Below are 16,477 nucleotides of genomic sequence, written 5' to 3' on the forward strand. Positions count from 1 at the left end.
TCCCCAAACCCCTGGATACCATGATCTTTTGATTGTTTCTAGAGCTTTGCCTTTTCCAGGATGTCATTTGGTTGGAATTGTACAGTTGGTAACAATTTTCAGACCGGTTTCTTTGATTTAGTAAGATGTCTTTTAAGTTTCTTCCATGTCTTTCACGGCTTGATAGCTAATTTCCTTGTCTTTCGTTCTTTTTTATTTATTTATTTTTTTAAAATGTTTTTACTGCACATATATTTTTAATTTACATATATGTACTGTTCATTGTTTCCAGGAAGGTTTAGAGCTTTAGCTTTTTAAACTTACATACTTATCAAAGGAATAAAGCCAACCACAAAAGAAGAATGAATTCAAAAAGATACACACACCCTGCTATTAACAGCAACATCATTTATGATTGCCAAGATACGGAAGCATCCTAAGTGCACATCAATATTTGAATAGATAAGAAGAGGGGACACACACACACACACACACACACACACACACACACACACACACATACACACACGTAATGGAATACAATTCACCCATGAGAAAGAAGGATATTTTGCCATTTGTGGCCCTTCCTTTCCTTTTTTTTTTTCCCCCTCCACTTTAAAAACCAGAATTTTATAACTGGGATAAACACTTCCATTGAGTCAAAAACAGTAAAATGCCAAAAAATAAACTTAATCGAGGAGGTTATCTATACTCCAGAATCTGAAATGACACAAAGAAATGGAAAGATGCCTTGTGCTCTTGCATTGGAAGAATCAATACTATCAACATGGCCACACTATCCAAAGCAATCCGCAGGTTCCATGCAACCCCTGTCAAAATACTCACGACATTCCTCACAGAACTAGAACAAACAATTTCAAAATTTTTAAGGAACAACGGAAGACCCTAAACAGGCAAAGCAATCTTTCGAAGGTCTCCTCTCCCTCCCTCCCTCCCTCTCTCTCTCTCTCTTCTCTTTCTCTCTCTCTCTCTCTCTCTCTCTCTCTCTCTCTCTCTCTCTCTCTCTCTCCCCCCCCCCTCTCTCCCCCTCTCTCTCTCTCCCTCTCTCCCCCCCTCCTTTCTCTGTCATCTTTTGGTCTCTTTCCTTAGGATTTGATGACTTGAGACATCCTTTATCATTCCTTGTAAAGCCGGCTTGATGGTGCTGAAATCTTGTAGCTTTTGTTTATCTGTGAAGCTTTTGATTTCTCCCTCAAATCTGAACGAGAGCCTTGCTGAATAGAGTATTCTTACCTGTCAGTTTTCCCCTTTCATCACTTTAAGTATGTTGTGCCACCACTTCTGGCCTGTAGAGTTTCTGCTGAAAAATCAGCTGATAAACCTTACGGAGTTCCCTTGTATGTTATTTGTTGCTTTTCTCTCGTTCATTTTAATATTTTCTCCTTATCCTTAATTTTGGTCAATTTGATGACGATGTGCCTCGGTGTGTTCCCGGTATGGTACTCTCTGCACTTCCACCTCATTTGGTTATTTAAAGGATCTCAGTCTGTTCAATTCATAGGAGAGAACTTCCACGTGTATTTCTTCTCAGTATTATGAAACAAAGAAGGACCCAGGAAACTGGCAAAACATAAATGCTTTTCTATTGGGTTGAGCAAAGACAGGCCCTGGCCGGGGACGGGGGGGGGGGTGCTGGAGTGGTCGGGGGGGCGGTGTAGAGAAGGATATAGATCATTGTTAGAGTGCCTGCTTAGCATGCATGATGCCCTGGGTTCAATCCCAGAACCACCATTAAAATAAATAAATAACCTAATCAAACCCATCCCCCTCCCTCCCCCCCCCCAAAAAAAAGAAGGAGAAAAGAGTGAGAGACAGAGACAGAGACAGACCATCGGGAAAAGTAGCTGCACTAATACTTCCAAGAAACAGGACAACATAAAGATAATGGAAGAAATGCTGGATAGTGAACAGCCACGGGTGGTTGGCACAGACCCTTAGCTTCTGGACTCGCTAAAAAAAAAAAAAAAAAAAAAGAATATGAGAATCATATGGATCAGGAGATTGGGTCTGAATTTTGTGCCGTTTGACTTGTGCCAGTACAAAGGTCATGCATAAGGAAGATGACTGCTACTTTATTGTCTGAAATGAGACACTTGAAAAGTGAAAGGAGGTGCTATACAATCGTGCCTGGACTGGGATTTTCTAAGGGAGCCCAAATCCTTTACAATATATATCATGTTTTCAAAAATGAATATCATTCCTGACAAGATTTTAGCAATTTTTTTCTGTGTTATCAGTAAACATTTTTAAAAAATCAGTAAGAAAGGAAGAGGGAGAGAGAAAGAGAGAGAACAGGAGTAACTTTACGCGCGCCGCGCGTGCGTGCATGCATGTGTGTATGTGTGTGTGTGTGTGTGTGTGTGTGTGTGCGCGTGCGCGGGCGCACAGTGTGTTGAGGTGGGGGCCTAAAAGAGGGTGAGGATTCTTTTCATCGAGGTCTGTTTGTACAGAATTCTCTCCTTCTCCGCTTTACACTGTGAAGGAAAAGCCCAGCTGGGCTAACAAGCTAAGTCGCAAATCTAAGTGTAACAAGTGTCGGATTACTGATCTGAGTTCTGCTGGGCTAACTCGTAAATCTAAATTAATAAGTGCCGGTTTGCTGATCCCTGTTCATATTTTGCTAGCCAGCTGGATTTTCAAAGAGACATATCTGGCCTTGAAATGTTGGTTTGCTGCCTCACTGCCTTCTACGTCTGATAATGATGTTGCTAAAGCTATTGCGTGCCTATTGGCCGAATACCCCAAGCTGGTACTTAACCCTATAAAACCTCATGTGCACGTCTTGGAGGTGCTCAAGGCTTAGGAGCAGAAGCCCCTCTGAGCCGCCGGCGTAATAAATCTGAGTACTCCAACCCTCCGAGTGGTGCTTGTTTCTTGGCTGGCCTGTCATTTCCATAACAGCACCGTGACAATAAGAACGTCACTCTCGTTCCGGCATAAAGAAGACATCTGGGGAGGGTGGGGTGGGGGGGTGGGGTGTAGATCTATGTTATGTCCTGATTCCAGGAAGGAAAGGGGCAAGAGTCGGCGTGCCCTTCTTTCTGGGGGTATCTGTCTGTTCGCTTTTGGTGTTCTGCTGGTTTGGTTATTTCAGCTTTCTGTTTGGTTCCTTTCACAGATCCAGTGGCTCAAAACAGCATTCTGATTTTCTTTCTCCTGGGGTTTGGTTTTTGATAGGTAGAGGGGACAGGGCCCACGCAGGGGTGGGGGTGGGGGGGGGTCACTGTGGCCGGAGAAAGGGAGGCGGCTGTGGTGAAATCATCGAGCAGAGGGGATTTCTACGAGAGGGACTCTCCGAAGTGAATGGGGTCCAAGGAGATCAAGCAGGGTTTCTGTGTGCTCGTTGGTTTTGTTCGTGCGTGTGTTTGTTTTTTCTGGACGAGGCCAAGAACTCTTCAGGTGGAGGTGTGTGTCCAAAGGGTCTGACAGGATGGGAGGATGCGGGGCGAGTCAGTCCATGTGCCCAGAAAGAGAGAGAATCTGTCATAGCTGAGACTCAGGCCTTTTTCAGACCTCGCCCGAGAGCAGTTCGGGCTCCGAGCATTCACGGAGAAGTTCGCCGCCACGTCAGTCCTGTCCCCCACCCCCGCCCTCCCCCACCGCCTCAGCCCCCAGTGAAGGAGGAATCATTGAAGTGCCGCACTTAGGCTAAGCCAATTTTTGGCTTTATGCTTACTGCTTGCTTTTAGAAACGATCAGCAAACTCGACTGACCAGACACCGCTCCCAGCTCCAGGCCCACTGTTAAAAACAGCTAAAGTTGTCGATTCTAACTGTTTGATTTGACCTTCCTCTGATCGTTCAAACTTGACAATCATGTTTGGCGTCTGAGTCTTTCCCCAGGAAGGGAGTCACGGGAGGATAAGCTCAGGAGAAACGACCAGCCCCCTCCCACCCCCCACCCCCCACCCCGAGTTCCTCCGTGGCGCTGGTGCCACCAGGTGAGTCTGACCAGATAAAGAAGGTCACGGGCTGATGACCTACTAGACCACCAGGAGGTCCCATGTTACCAGACACTCATCCAGATTTAGGAGGAAGTTTCATCAGAGACCCTTGTTGATCATGAGCACCTTTTGTGCTCCCAGCCTGTTGTGATTCCCTTTCATGCTCCAACCTGTTCGTCCACAGGAAAGCATGAAACCCCCAACCCCAAGACGGGTTCACAGTTTGGAGGCACTAGCCTGCTGTGAGTCCCCTTGCCCAGCAAAGCAATCAAGCTGCCTCTTTTCTTCTAAACTCTAAGACCCTGTCTCTGGTATATTTGGCTCGTCAGGGACGGGGTGGGGGAGGGCGATCTTTCGGCAACACCCGCAGAAGTTTCCCTGAGTGGCAGGAACCAGCGTGGCCCTCAGGCCTCAGCCCCCAGGCAGGCAGGCAGGCAGGCAGAGTTGGAGCGACCGTTGGTCCCGCCCCCGCCCGCGCACCACCACCCCCCGCCCCCGCCGCTGCTTCCGCCGCCGCACCCCTGCCGCCGCTTCTGCCGCCGCCGCCGCCTGCCGCCGCCGCCGCCGCCGCCGCCGCCGCCTCCCAGGCCTTCTCCACCGATCGGTCCCAAATCGACTGACTGTCTCCTGGAAGCGGGGGCGGGGACGTCAGGAGGATCCATTCGGCAGGGCCTCGTTCAATCGCTTCATTCAAATGCAGAAAGCTCTGTGCTCAGGTCAGAGCCTTTGACTTGGCCTCCGGCTCCTCTCTGTTGAACGGCTTTTGTTCTTTGGTTTCAATTTCCCCACCCTTAGGCCACCCCGTCCCAACTGCACGGAGGGGCGGGAGGGAGGGGGAGAATCTCGCCTGGTCTCAGGCCAAAGGAGTCCCCTCCTTTTTCCTAATACTGGGTAAACCCCACTACACCGTTTGAGAATCATGGAAGGGCATGGAAGCAGACCTCTGACTTGATAGATTCCTCTGGGATGGGAGACTTTAAAAAACAAAATCTTTTTCCCCTGCTTCATGGAGGCAGAAAGGAGGGCCAGAGTGTTCCTCTTGCCTCGGGCAGTTCTTTGTTTGTTCTTCTTTCTTTTGTTAAATCATTTTTTTTTTCCTTTTTTTCTTCCAGTTTTATGAGACAGAGTTGACATAACAGCAGTGTATACTTTTGGGGGGGGCGGGGAGAGGAATTCGATTTTATGTATTTATTTTTGACCGTAGGTACTGGGATTAAACCCAGGACCCTTGTGCTTGCTTGCTAAGCACACACTCTACCACTGACCTTATACCCTCCCCCTTGGCCAGTTGTGAAGTCCCTTTCATTCAGCATAGTCCATCGGGCACATTTTGGGGCAGCCTACTCTGGACCCCAACATTTCCCTATTCTGTAACTTCCCTGGAAGTTTTACACATTAAAAGCTGGGCTGTTGACTGTGCGTGTGCGTCCATGCGTGCGTGGGTGCGTGCGTGCGTCTGAGCGTGCATGCGTGCGTGTGGTGTGGGGGCAGGAGGGAGGGAATAGTTTCCTAGAGGGCCTGCGTTTCATGGACCCAGTTTTCTTAGTTCTGAGAACAGGTCTGTTCAAGGAAACAGTTGTAGTATATCTCGTCTCAGGAGGCGGTGGTGTCGATGGGCTTTCTGAAGCTAGGCCTAGGGAGCAAGCAGTCAGGTATCGCCTAAGAGGCACTGTGTTGGAAAACCAAAGTACAGCACAAAGGTTAATCATTGGAGCAGATGAGAAACCAGATTCAGGGCCGGGAGTAGGGGTCAGTCTGGTAGGAGATTTCCACACATCGGGTCATCGAAACGGCTCGAGCAGTATGAAATGCTCTGATGATGTCCTGGGGTGTTCGGCTCAACTCTCTGAGCGGCTCCTCCAAAAACAGGCCCTAGGATGGTTTCCACAGGAGCTGTTGTGGCCATTTCTCTGACGTTTACCTCCCGTTGCCCAGCTTCAGTCTGCAGGGCTTCAGGAGACGGAGCATTTTAGTACTCAATGATGCCAAGACAAAGGGTGAGAGAAAATGGGAAACGTTCGTTGGAGATGGTCCTAGGCAGATAGTGGAGGCAACTAGAAGACTTTCAGTCTCCGGGCCGGCTTTCAGGTTGAGACCCTAAGGCAAGCGCTTGCTGCCACAGCACATCGACTAACACGGGAACCATCCAGAGAAGATCAGCACGGCCCCTGAACGTGGACGACACACACACATACGTGAAGCGTTCCGTAGCTTTAGTGATGTCAGTCACCCAGAGAAAGACAGATATCCTATGCCATCACTTCTAGATGGGATCTGAAAGTAAGTCAAGACACCCATCCATACATAAATAACTCCATTTTAAAAAGACTCCAAGGAACCTATTTACAAACCAGAAACAGACTGGACTCGCAGACATGGAAAAGAAACCGATGGTTAACACAGGGGACAGGGTAGGGTGGAGGAACGGGGGAGGGCAGAGGGATAAATCAGGAGTTTGGGATTAGCAGATATAAACCACCCTATACAAACTAGGTACACAAGTAGGTCCTACTGTCTAGCACAGGGAACTATGTTCAATAGCTTGTAATAACCTATCCTGAAAAAGTATACGTGTGTGTGTGTGTGTGTGTGTGTGTGTGTGTGTGTGAATAAGTGAATCACTATGCCGTACGTCATAAATGAACACAACATTGTAAGTCAACTATACTTCCATTGACAGAGAGTTCCTACAATAAACAGGCAGGCAGGCAGGCAGGCAGGCAGGCAGGCAGGCAGGCAGGCAGACAGACACAGACACAGACACAGACACACACACACACACACACACACACACACACACACACACACACACACACACACACACACACACACACACACGCCCCACAGACACAGGGGAACCCTAAGGAAAACGAGTAGCACTAGTATCTCTTATCCATGCATGTCTATCCCAGTTTAATGGAAACCTAAGTTTTTGCCTCCAAGTCAATGATGCTAATAACTCTGCTGCCAAGAATAGAAAAATCCTCACGGAGGATTTCTGAATCCCAGAAGGGTCAGGGAGGGAGAAAAAGAGAAAGGGTTCCATTCTGCTGACAGAGGTATGATAGTTACCATGTGGGTGTCCGCCTCTAAAAGGAAAGGAAGGGGAAAAAACAAAAGTTTATTTTCCCTTGTATCTGAAAAGAAAAAAATTTAAAACTCAATCCTCTTGGAGACAAGAAGTCGTACACACCTCATGTCACTGATTCTCCTCCTCCACCTCCTCCTCCTCCTTCCTCTACTTCTTCTTCTAGTCTATACCTCCCATGGATTCTGACGACCTTGCCTGATGATGGCGGGTGATGGGGGCAGAGATCGATCCTTCTGAGAAGTAAGTTGGCAAGCGCTTTAGTGAAGCCTCGTAGGATTTACCCAGTGAAGCGAGTGCCTTCGTCCCTGGAGGCTGCGGAAAGTATGTCCCCAAGTCACATACGCATGTGTTTGTCTTTTGTTGTCGTTGTTGTTGTTGGTGGTGGTGGTGGTGGTGGTGGTGGTGGTGTGTGTGTGTTTGTTTGTTTGTTTATTTGTTTGTTTGTTTGTTTGTTTGTAGCAGTGTCCTGGCCATGCTGAGGGCATCAGGCTTGCAGCGGGGGAAGGAAGGCTTCAACCCCTTTGGAAGTCATACCTACCATCCCAAGAACGTCTGGATGACCCCTACTATGTGGCAGTTGAATGGGGGCCAGTTACTGGGGTTCAGCGGGTCCAGAGAGAGGAGGTCTGAGGCCTCTGGGGACAAAAAGTTTGTACGTATGTATGTATGTATGTATGGCCAGTTGACTGTTTTTGCGGTCCTATAGGAATCTTCCTGCCCCTGTCTATTGAACAATGGGAGTCATCTTCCAAGTGCCCTGACACCAGACACCACGGTGGGTGAAGGAATGCGGGTGGGGTGGGGGTGGGTGGGGGAGGTCATCCAGGGAGCTGGGAGAAACCGAGCACGTCCGTGGGTCGGTGGGTCGGCCTGTCGGATGGTCGCCATGCTGGGTTTCCCCTAACCCAGGCCATTTGCCGAATGGACAGAACAGACTGGGGCCACGTGTGCCACCCACCCTCTTTCCGGAGGCTGTGGTCCACTGTGTTTGCATGAAAGTCAGTGAAGGAGGCATCTCCTCGGGACTCGGTTCCGTCCCTTTCACGAGAGCCTCCACTTTGGATGACAGCCAGCCAGCCAGCCAGCCAGCCCTCGATGCCAGGGCAGTAGACGACTGCCAGGAATATCCCATCCTTTCTGGAACCCTGAGTGTACCCACCTGTACAGACACAAGGCTGAAGAATACATGACGTTCCTTCCTAGTTGACAGCACTCCCCATGTCACTGAAACAGTGTCCAGTACGCTGACGTCATCTCCTCCCTCTCCCACACCCCCGCACGCGCACAAACACGCGCGCGCGCGCCGCGCACACACACACACACACTCTGTCTGTCTGTCTGTCTGTCTGTCTGTCTGTCTGTCTGTCTGTCTGTCTTCTAAGGATGGAGAAGAGTTTGCTGAGCTATTTCGGGTGCCCTCTCATCCTAGTTCCTATCTCCAAGTTGGTTCAAAGTCCAAAAGGCGGTCAAGCACTTAATCAGATAGGTCCCTCGTAAAGAATGCCTCCCACATCACGACGACAGGCTTCTTAGGCCAGCCGAGAAGCTCCTTCAGTTCTGCGCCCATCTTGGCTCTAAGTTGATATCAGTCTGTTACGGAAATGACAGGCCAGCCAAGAAACAAGCACCACTCTGAGGGTTGGAGTACTCAGATTTATTACGCCGGCGGGCTCAGAGGGGCTTCTGCTCCGAAGCTCTGAGCACCTCCAAGACGTGCACATGAGGTTTCATAGGGTTAATTACAAATATGGGTCTATTCGCCAATAAGACTCAAACAACAAAAAGCAAAGGATCAGTACACTGGAGCTTATCAATTTGGAACAGATCACGTTACTGACACTTGTTGAGCTTGGATTTACGAGTTAGCTTGTTAGCCCAGTAAACTGACACTAAACTTCAGATTTACGAGTTAGCCCAGCAGAACTTAGATCAGTAAACGGACACTTATCACACTTAGATTTGTGACTTTAGCTTGTTAGCCCAGCTGGGCTTTTCCTTTACAAGTCCTCCAGGATCCAAGAAAGCCACGTTGGAAAACAAGTGGTGATTCTGATGGGACAGGAGATCAGTCATTTGGGGGCGAAGGGTGGGGTAGGGAGACATACCAGCCTGTCTGTCTGTTTTCACCCAGTGTGGGAGCCGTCCCAAAGAGATAACTCGAGAAGAGAGAAACAGGGAGTTGACAAAGAACACGTGCAGTGTCGTGCCCTCCCCCCCCCACCCCAGGAGAAGGCCAAGCCAGAAGTCCCTCCGGATGGCGGGCTCCGGACTCCAGCTTCCAGGGGAAGCGATTTTTTTTTTCCTCCCCATTTCAGGCCCGGAAGAAGAGGGAGAGGCAGAGTGTCCTTCTCGGGCATCCGCTGTTTCTGAAGCACGCTTGTTGCCAAAAGATCGGCCCCCATCCCCGACGAGCCCAAGAATCCAGAGACAAGGTCTTGGAGCTTAGAAGCAAAGAGGCCATTTTATCACTCTGCCGGGCAAAGGGGATTCACAGCAGGCTAGCGTCTTCAAAACTGTGTACCCACCTTGGGGATGGAGTGGGTGGGGTGGTTCTAGAGCCATAGCTCAAACAATCGGGCATCGATCACCATCCACAGAATCGTTTTCTCATCAGAAGACTCAGAATGGTGTCACGATGCCTCCAGGTGACCCATTCTATAGAGGCTGGTGGTTAGATCTCGTTATCTCATAAGCACTCAAGGTGTGGCCTTCTTGGTCACTCAGGCTATTTTGTCAGGTCATTAGTCCCGTGACCGACCTTCTCCTCGGAGAAAGACTCAGAGACCCAGCATGATGATGACTTTCAATGAGTGAAATACAGTAGAAACAGTAAGATCGAGAGCTTCCAGTTTCAACAACAGGCCTGGAACCGTGAGCAGCAACCAGTCAGTCAGGACAGTTGACCGTTTTCAGGGCGAGCATAAGAAACCGAATGACACCCCCCCCAGCAAATGAATGAGTGAATGAATGAATGAATGAATGACCTAATGATCCTCCCCTCCCCCCCCGCCAAAAAAAGAAGAAGCAATCCGTTAGCCTAATTCCGGCCATTTTATTCATCCTCCTTCACCCTGAAGCCCCAGTCACCCACGTGCCACAGTGGTCTGTTTTCTGGTTTCCTCCACCCCCCCACCCCCCACCAACCACCACCCCGCCAACATCCCCCCATGCCCAACCACCGCCCCAAGTGTGGGACTGGACGGGGGTGCAGGGGGCTGAGGGGGCGGCAATGGCGGCTTGAGGTGAGGGTGGGGAGTGTTCCGCCCAGATCGTATAGGAAGCTCAAACACAGCTGCAGTACGAGACAAGATGGTAGATTTCTGTGAGTCCTCCCTCCTCTTAAAATCCGTCCTAAGGAGGAGACAGACAGAAAGAGAAACATCACCCTCACTCCCAACGCCTCCTGCGCCCTCGATGTGCCCCAAAACAACAACAAGAAAAACAAAAACAAACACGACCACAAATAAGTCGCTATCCCTGGGGAAGAAGGATTCGATGGCATGGGGATATCATTCTAAAATTCATTCCCTCTTCATCACATTTCATGGAAACCGATTGCAATCTATGAGGCCCTGTGAAGGTAGGGGTTGGGGGGGTAGGGAGGAGGGAGGGAAGTGAAGGGGGGGGAGAGGGAGAGAGGGAGGGGGAGAGAGAGAGAGAGAGAGAGAGAGAGAGAGAGAGAAAGAGCAGAGGAGAGGAGGGATAAAAGGGGAGAGGACAGGAAAGGAGAGGAGGGAAAAGAGGGGAGGGGAGGGGAAATGAGAAGAGGCGAGGGGAGAGGAGAAGAGGGAGAGGAGAGGAGTGGAGGGGAGAAGAGAGGAGTGGAGGGGTGAGGGGGAAGGGGGGGAGAACAGGGAAGAGGAGAGGAGGGGAGAGGAGAGGAAAGAGAGACAAGGGAGACAGACAGACACGCATGCGCGCGCGCGCACACACACACACAGAGAATAGCGAAATGGAGAGAGAGGCAGAGAGAGAGAGAGAGAGAGAGAGAGAGAGAGAGAGAGAGAGAGAGAGACAGACAGACAGACAGACAGACAGACAGACAGACAGACAGACAGACACGGATCTAGGTCAGGGATACTACACATGGGTATTCTTCTGAGTGATTTTATGTGTTTTCTCAATCGCCACCTCTATGGAGATAAAAATCGCTCCCATAAGATGAAGGGAGTCCTTCTGCCACCGCCCACGGCCCCGCCCACCAGCACCGCTTGTGTTTGTCAGGGATTCCAAGCCAAAGCACGTGGAGGAGCGGGAGAGCTTCCTGGCAGCCCAAGGAGGAGGAAAGTCCGGCAGCATGAGAGAGGTGGTTGGCACGGGGAAGCTGGAGGCCGGCTGACGAGAAGATGGGTGAGGGGGCAGGGAGGAGGGTTTCCCAAGTTGGAGAGCCAAGACGAGGGAGGGGAGCTGTCGGTGGCTGCGTTCTGACCCCGACCCCAACCCTGACTGGAGCGGATCCCTGAAAGGAGGCGGTTCGGGCTCTCTGGCCGAGAACGCCCCTCTCTTCCTCTTTGTGCAGAAACACCTTCCGCAGACCGAGAAAGTCCATCCCGAGACCCTCGTCGGAAGAGTCCTTTCCAGACCCATCACGATCCTCCTGGGCCAAGGGGTCCAGGGGATGGGGCGGGGCCTCCATTCGATCCGTCTTCCGTCCGTCCGTCCATCCACAAGATCTTGAACATCCATGTAGGATTCTGGATGGTAGCAGTTTTCCAGGATCCTCCAAATCCTTGTAAGTCCTCTCCTGGCAGATTCGACCCCTAGGTCGTACCGCGCAGCACAGGGCACTAGATTCAGTCCCTCGGGACGAGGGTTCCTGAAAAAGACCAGGAAAAAGAAGAACAGAATCACTATGGTGTGCACCAGCCAGAAACCAGCACCACCTTGTCACTCTAACAGACTTGCAAAAGGCGGGGTAGGGAGAGAAAGTCATAGGATGGCTACCATCCCTCCCACCCCCACCCCACACGCCAAGCCCCAGACCATCGTCATCCCTGCTCCCCCTCCCCTCCCCTTTCCTCTCCCTTCCCCCTCCCCCTCCCCCTCCCCTCCATCGACGCCCGCCTCCCGCTTGTACCCCACTCCTCTGAACCCAGCACCACCCACCCCAGCCTGGACGGGCTCGGCTCAGATCGGCTCGGCTCGGCTCGGCCCGGCCCGTCCGTCCGGTCGACTTCTTCGCAGGGTCTAAAATAGCGCCCGGCCGACAGGCAGGTGGCACATGGCACATGGCAGGGGAGCGAGCGGGACGGTTCGGGATCTCTGGGTGGCAGGGACACGCGGCCGGACAACCAGGAGCACGGACGGCCTGGCGTGCGTTTCTCCGCTCGGGGGGGCCTCGACCAGAGACCGTGGTACGGGGAACGGGGACACACACACACCACACACACACCACACACACACACCACACACACCACACAGACACAGACACACAGACACACAGACACACAGACACACAGACACACACACCCACCCCTTCACCCCCACCCCCAAACCTCTGACAGCTTTCGTTTGTTTTCGGCCGACCGTCCCTCGATGAGGTACGAGTGCCTTGGCTGGGGCTGGGGGGGGGGGTGGAGTTCCTCCCTCCACAACGACCCCACACGGGCTCTGTTCTGGTCACCCGAGTCCTCTTCCAAGTCAGACCACAGGCCTCCATCACCCGGCGCGAGCACTCGGGGAAACAGTCACCATCCTCATCGCTCCGCTCCACCTCTACACGTGAAGAACTGTTCCCAGCCCACGCCACTCCACCCCACCCCACGCCCCGATGCCACCCACCGCAGTGGAGAGAAACGAGACGAATCCACAGACGTGCATCAATCCGATGAAGAAAACGACGGCCCTATTCCAAGGAAGCATAGATATCTAGGTAGGAGATTCATCGAGTACTATGGAGGCGGTGGGAAAGGGGGGGGTTGCGGTGGGGAGGGTCTAGAGATCAGGCAGTACAGCCCATGCTTAGCATGCAAAAAATAAAGGTCCAGGGTTCAATCCCCAGCACCTACTCTTCAAAAATAACCCGAGAAGAAGCAAGACGGCGGAGTAGAAGGACGCTCGTAGCTCACCCTCTCCCACAAATACACCAAAACTCACATCGACGGACCCACTCGGCCAATCAGACCACCTGCGGAACTCCGACAGAACACCGCCCTCTTCGAAAGACAAAGACGCCCAAAATCTGGTAGGAGAAAAGGAGAAAAGAAAGAGTCAAAAGCAAAACAGTGCGGGAGGGCCCGGCAGAGGAGGAATAGGGCTCGTTCGCCAGACCTCCCCGTCTCCAACGGAGAGGCCGACGGGACGGTGGGGGAGCCTCCGAGTCTCAGATCTGCCCGGAGCGCCCCTTGACCGACCGACCCAAGTGAAACGGGCACAGAGGGTCCCCGCGACACCCAGCCCGAGTCGCAGGCCGGCAGCCGGGGGCCGGGACAGGCCGCACGAGCCGGGCAGAGGACCGTGGCGGCGGCACCACGCGCCGTGGCCGGGAGGGGATACAGAGCAGAACAACCCGCCCCCCCAACCCGTCCATTACGGGGAAAGAAAGGCAAAGCAACACGGCCGGTGTGCCCTGGGGAGAGGGGCGCCGTAGCCTCCATCTCCTCAGACCCGCGGCGCCATCCACCGGCCCTTCTCGCGAGAAGAGAGGCGGGGCGCAGCCACAGCCGCCATAGCCCCTGGCGCGCGGCGCGCAGCGCGCGGGCGGGGGCGGGAGCGGGGGCGGGGCCGAGACTCGAATCCGCACCCGGGGGCTCTGCAACCTCCTAGGCAGGACTGAGACTCGTTTTCAGCCTGAGGCAGATATTATATATCTGCCCCGGTACCTCAGAGAACTCGCGCCACCAAGACTAAGAAGGAGCCGAGTTTTGGAATGCAGCAGGGGCGGGGCGGTTCCACCGTCTTCCCCGAGCCCACCTACGGAGAGGAGCGCCGACCCGAGGCGGAGCACACAGCCGCACAGAGCAGCGGAGCGACCGGCGCCGGGAGAGGGCAGGCGGCCAGCCACCCTCCCTCCTTCCCGGCAGGAACGCAGCATCCGACCGCGGTGCCAGGAGGGGGCGCGATCTACTTGCCCACAGGCACCGAGGGCAGCACAGACGAGGGCGCCGACAGAGGGCCCGCGGAAACAGCAAGCTGAGTTCACGAAACAGGGCGACGACAGAAAGACTTCTCGGTGAAACCGTTAAGAGCGCACCGTCTCCAGGAGAACACATCCTTTTATTTTTTTTTTTTTTCCCTCTTTTTTTTTTTTTCTTTTCCTTTTTCTTTTTTAATCTCTTTTACATCGGTTTTACCTTCTGTTACCTTTTTAACCTTTACTTTTGAACAGTCGTATACGTTTACGGTTTTAATCCCTTTTAAATGTTTCATTTCAAGTCTTTTCATTATTATTATTTTTAAACATCCACCCCCTTCCCTTTTTCATTCTCTTGGTTTTGATCTCCTGTTACTGGTTATTCACAGGTTTCAAATATTGTTTCTCGGTTTTTTTCCTCCTTTTTATTAAGGTTATTAAAAGACGTCTCAACTCGATCGCTATTCTGCTTCCACTTACTCTTCTATTCATGATTACACACTGTCTTCAAACCTTTTCTTTCTCCCGTCTTTTAAAATCCTCTGTTTTATCTTTTGTTAAAATCTGTTCTATTTCCGATTACCTTTTAAAAATTTACTTTTGAAACAATTGTATATTATTTTCTGATCTTTTCTATTTGTTTTTAAAGGCTTTTAGAAGACGTCTCAGCTCAATTGCTATTCTGCTTCAACTTGCTCTTCTATTATTGATCGTACACTGTTTTCAAACCTTTTTTTCTCCATTCTTTTAACATCCTGCCCCCACCCCCTCTCTCCCTCTCCCCCTCTGTCTCTGTCTCTGTCTCTCTCTCTCCCCCTATCCCCCTCTCTCTTTTAAAGTTTTATGCCTGCCTAGGCTTTCGATAAATACATAAACTCCTTAAGGACACCAATAGATAACTGATACTCCTTAAGCCACAGTGCCAGAGAGATAGGAGCATTATGAAGAAGCAGAGGAACCACTCCCAATTAAAAGAGCCAGAGAAATTCCCTGAAAGCACGATCCATGAAATAGACGTGGATGGCCCGCTCGATCAAGATTTCCAAAAAGGAGTGATCCAAGTCCTGAAGGAACTCCAAGAGATAGTGTTGAGAGATATACTATACGTCAAAAACGAAATCGAAGCTATAAAGAAGAGTCAAGGAGAACTGGTCCACTCATTGGCTGAAATGAGAACTGGTCTAAAGGCTGTCCAAAGCAGGCTAGATCACGCAGAGGAACGAATAAGTGGCCTAGAAGGCAGGACAACAGAAAGAACCCAATCAGAACAGCTGAGAGAAAAACCAATAAAGAACAACGAAAACCATCTTAGGGACCTAAGGGACCCTCGAAAGCGTGCCCATCTACGCACAATAGGGGTTCCAGAAGGGGAAGAAAGAACCAAGGGGACCGAAAAGATATTCGAAGAAAGCATGACTGAAAATTTCCCAAATCTAAAGAAGGAATCAGATATCCAAGTCCAGGAGGCTCAGAGGGTACCCAACAGAAAGAACTCAAACAGGCCCACACCAAGACATAGGCTAATCAAGATGGCCAGAGTCAAGGATAAAGCAATGATCCTAAACGCCTTTAGGCAAGAGAAAAACAGAGTGAGTTTCAAGGGAACCCCCATAAGGCTCTCAGCGGATTTCTCTACACAAACACTACAGGCCAGAAGGGAGTGGCAAGATCTATTGAAATTCTTGAATGAAAAACAAAACAAAACAAAACAAAACAAAACAGACAAAAAGAAGCAGCCTAGGATACTCTATCCAGCAAAGCTATCCTTTAGAATAGAAGGGGAGGTAAAGAACTTCACAGACAAGCAAAAACGAAAAGAGTTTAGCAACACTGAACCCATGCTAAAAGAAACATCAACAGGTCTACTCTAAATAGAGAAGAAGGAGGATGGTACAAAAATGAGACCACTCATCACCGGAAAGGTGATCACTACCATTCATTCCAAACGGAATAAACACAAAATTGTAAAAAGAAGACATCTAAACCATTAAGAGTGGCAGAGGGAAGCAAGAAAATAATAGAGACTTTTTTTTCCCCCCCTTCTCCTTCCTTTCTTTCTTAGATGGGTTTGAGATTCTATTACTATCTGTTTCATACAAACAGTTATAGCCATAGGTGAATAGACTTCCAAACAGGGTCAACCGAACTCCAAAACGTACAAGTGAGTCACAGAAGCCAACTAAAGGCTAACTAAAGGCGGGGGGGGGGGGGGGGGAAGCATGGAGATGAAACAACATGCTATCGAAAAGCCAATGGGTGAATGATGAAATCAAAGTTGAAATAAACAAAAAACCCAGCAACAACAACAGCAACAGCAACAGCAACAGCAACAACAACAACAGCAACAGCAACAACAACAACAGCAAAGAGA

General features: G+C 50.7%; 2 long non-coding RNA genes and 1 other non-coding gene across 3 annotated transcripts; 2 read left to right on the forward strand and 1 right to left on the reverse strand.

The window, feature by feature from the left end:
- The first annotated feature begins 4,500 nt into the window (after window positions 1-4,500).
- Window positions 4,501-7,701, forward strand: LOC141577007 (uncharacterized). The gene is made up of 3 exons (XR_012505438.1): window positions 4,501-4,659; window positions 7,198-7,355; window positions 7,494-7,701. It is a non-coding gene; the product is annotated as an uncharacterized LOC141577007 (long non-coding RNA).
- On the forward strand, window positions 6,050-6,158 carry LOC141577009 (U6 spliceosomal RNA). Its single transcript, XR_012505440.1, has one exon. It is a non-coding gene; the product is annotated as a U6 spliceosomal RNA (small nuclear RNA).
- A 2,370-nt stretch (window positions 7,702-10,071) lies between the features above and the next one.
- On the reverse strand, window positions 10,072-13,040 carry LOC141577008 (uncharacterized). Its single transcript, XR_012505439.1, has 2 exons — window positions 12,141-13,040; window positions 10,072-11,850 (listed from the first exon to the last, which is right to left on the reverse strand). It is a non-coding gene; the product is annotated as an uncharacterized LOC141577008 (long non-coding RNA).
- Window positions 13,041-16,477: the final 3,437 nt, after the last annotated feature.

The sequence above is a fragment of the Camelus bactrianus genome, unplaced genomic scaffold, assembly GCF_048773025.1.
Source record: "Camelus bactrianus isolate YW-2024 breed Bactrian camel unplaced genomic scaffold, ASM4877302v1 HiC_scaffold_57, whole genome shotgun sequence".
Taxonomy (NCBI): Eukaryota; Metazoa; Chordata; class Mammalia; order Artiodactyla; family Camelidae; genus Camelus; species Camelus bactrianus.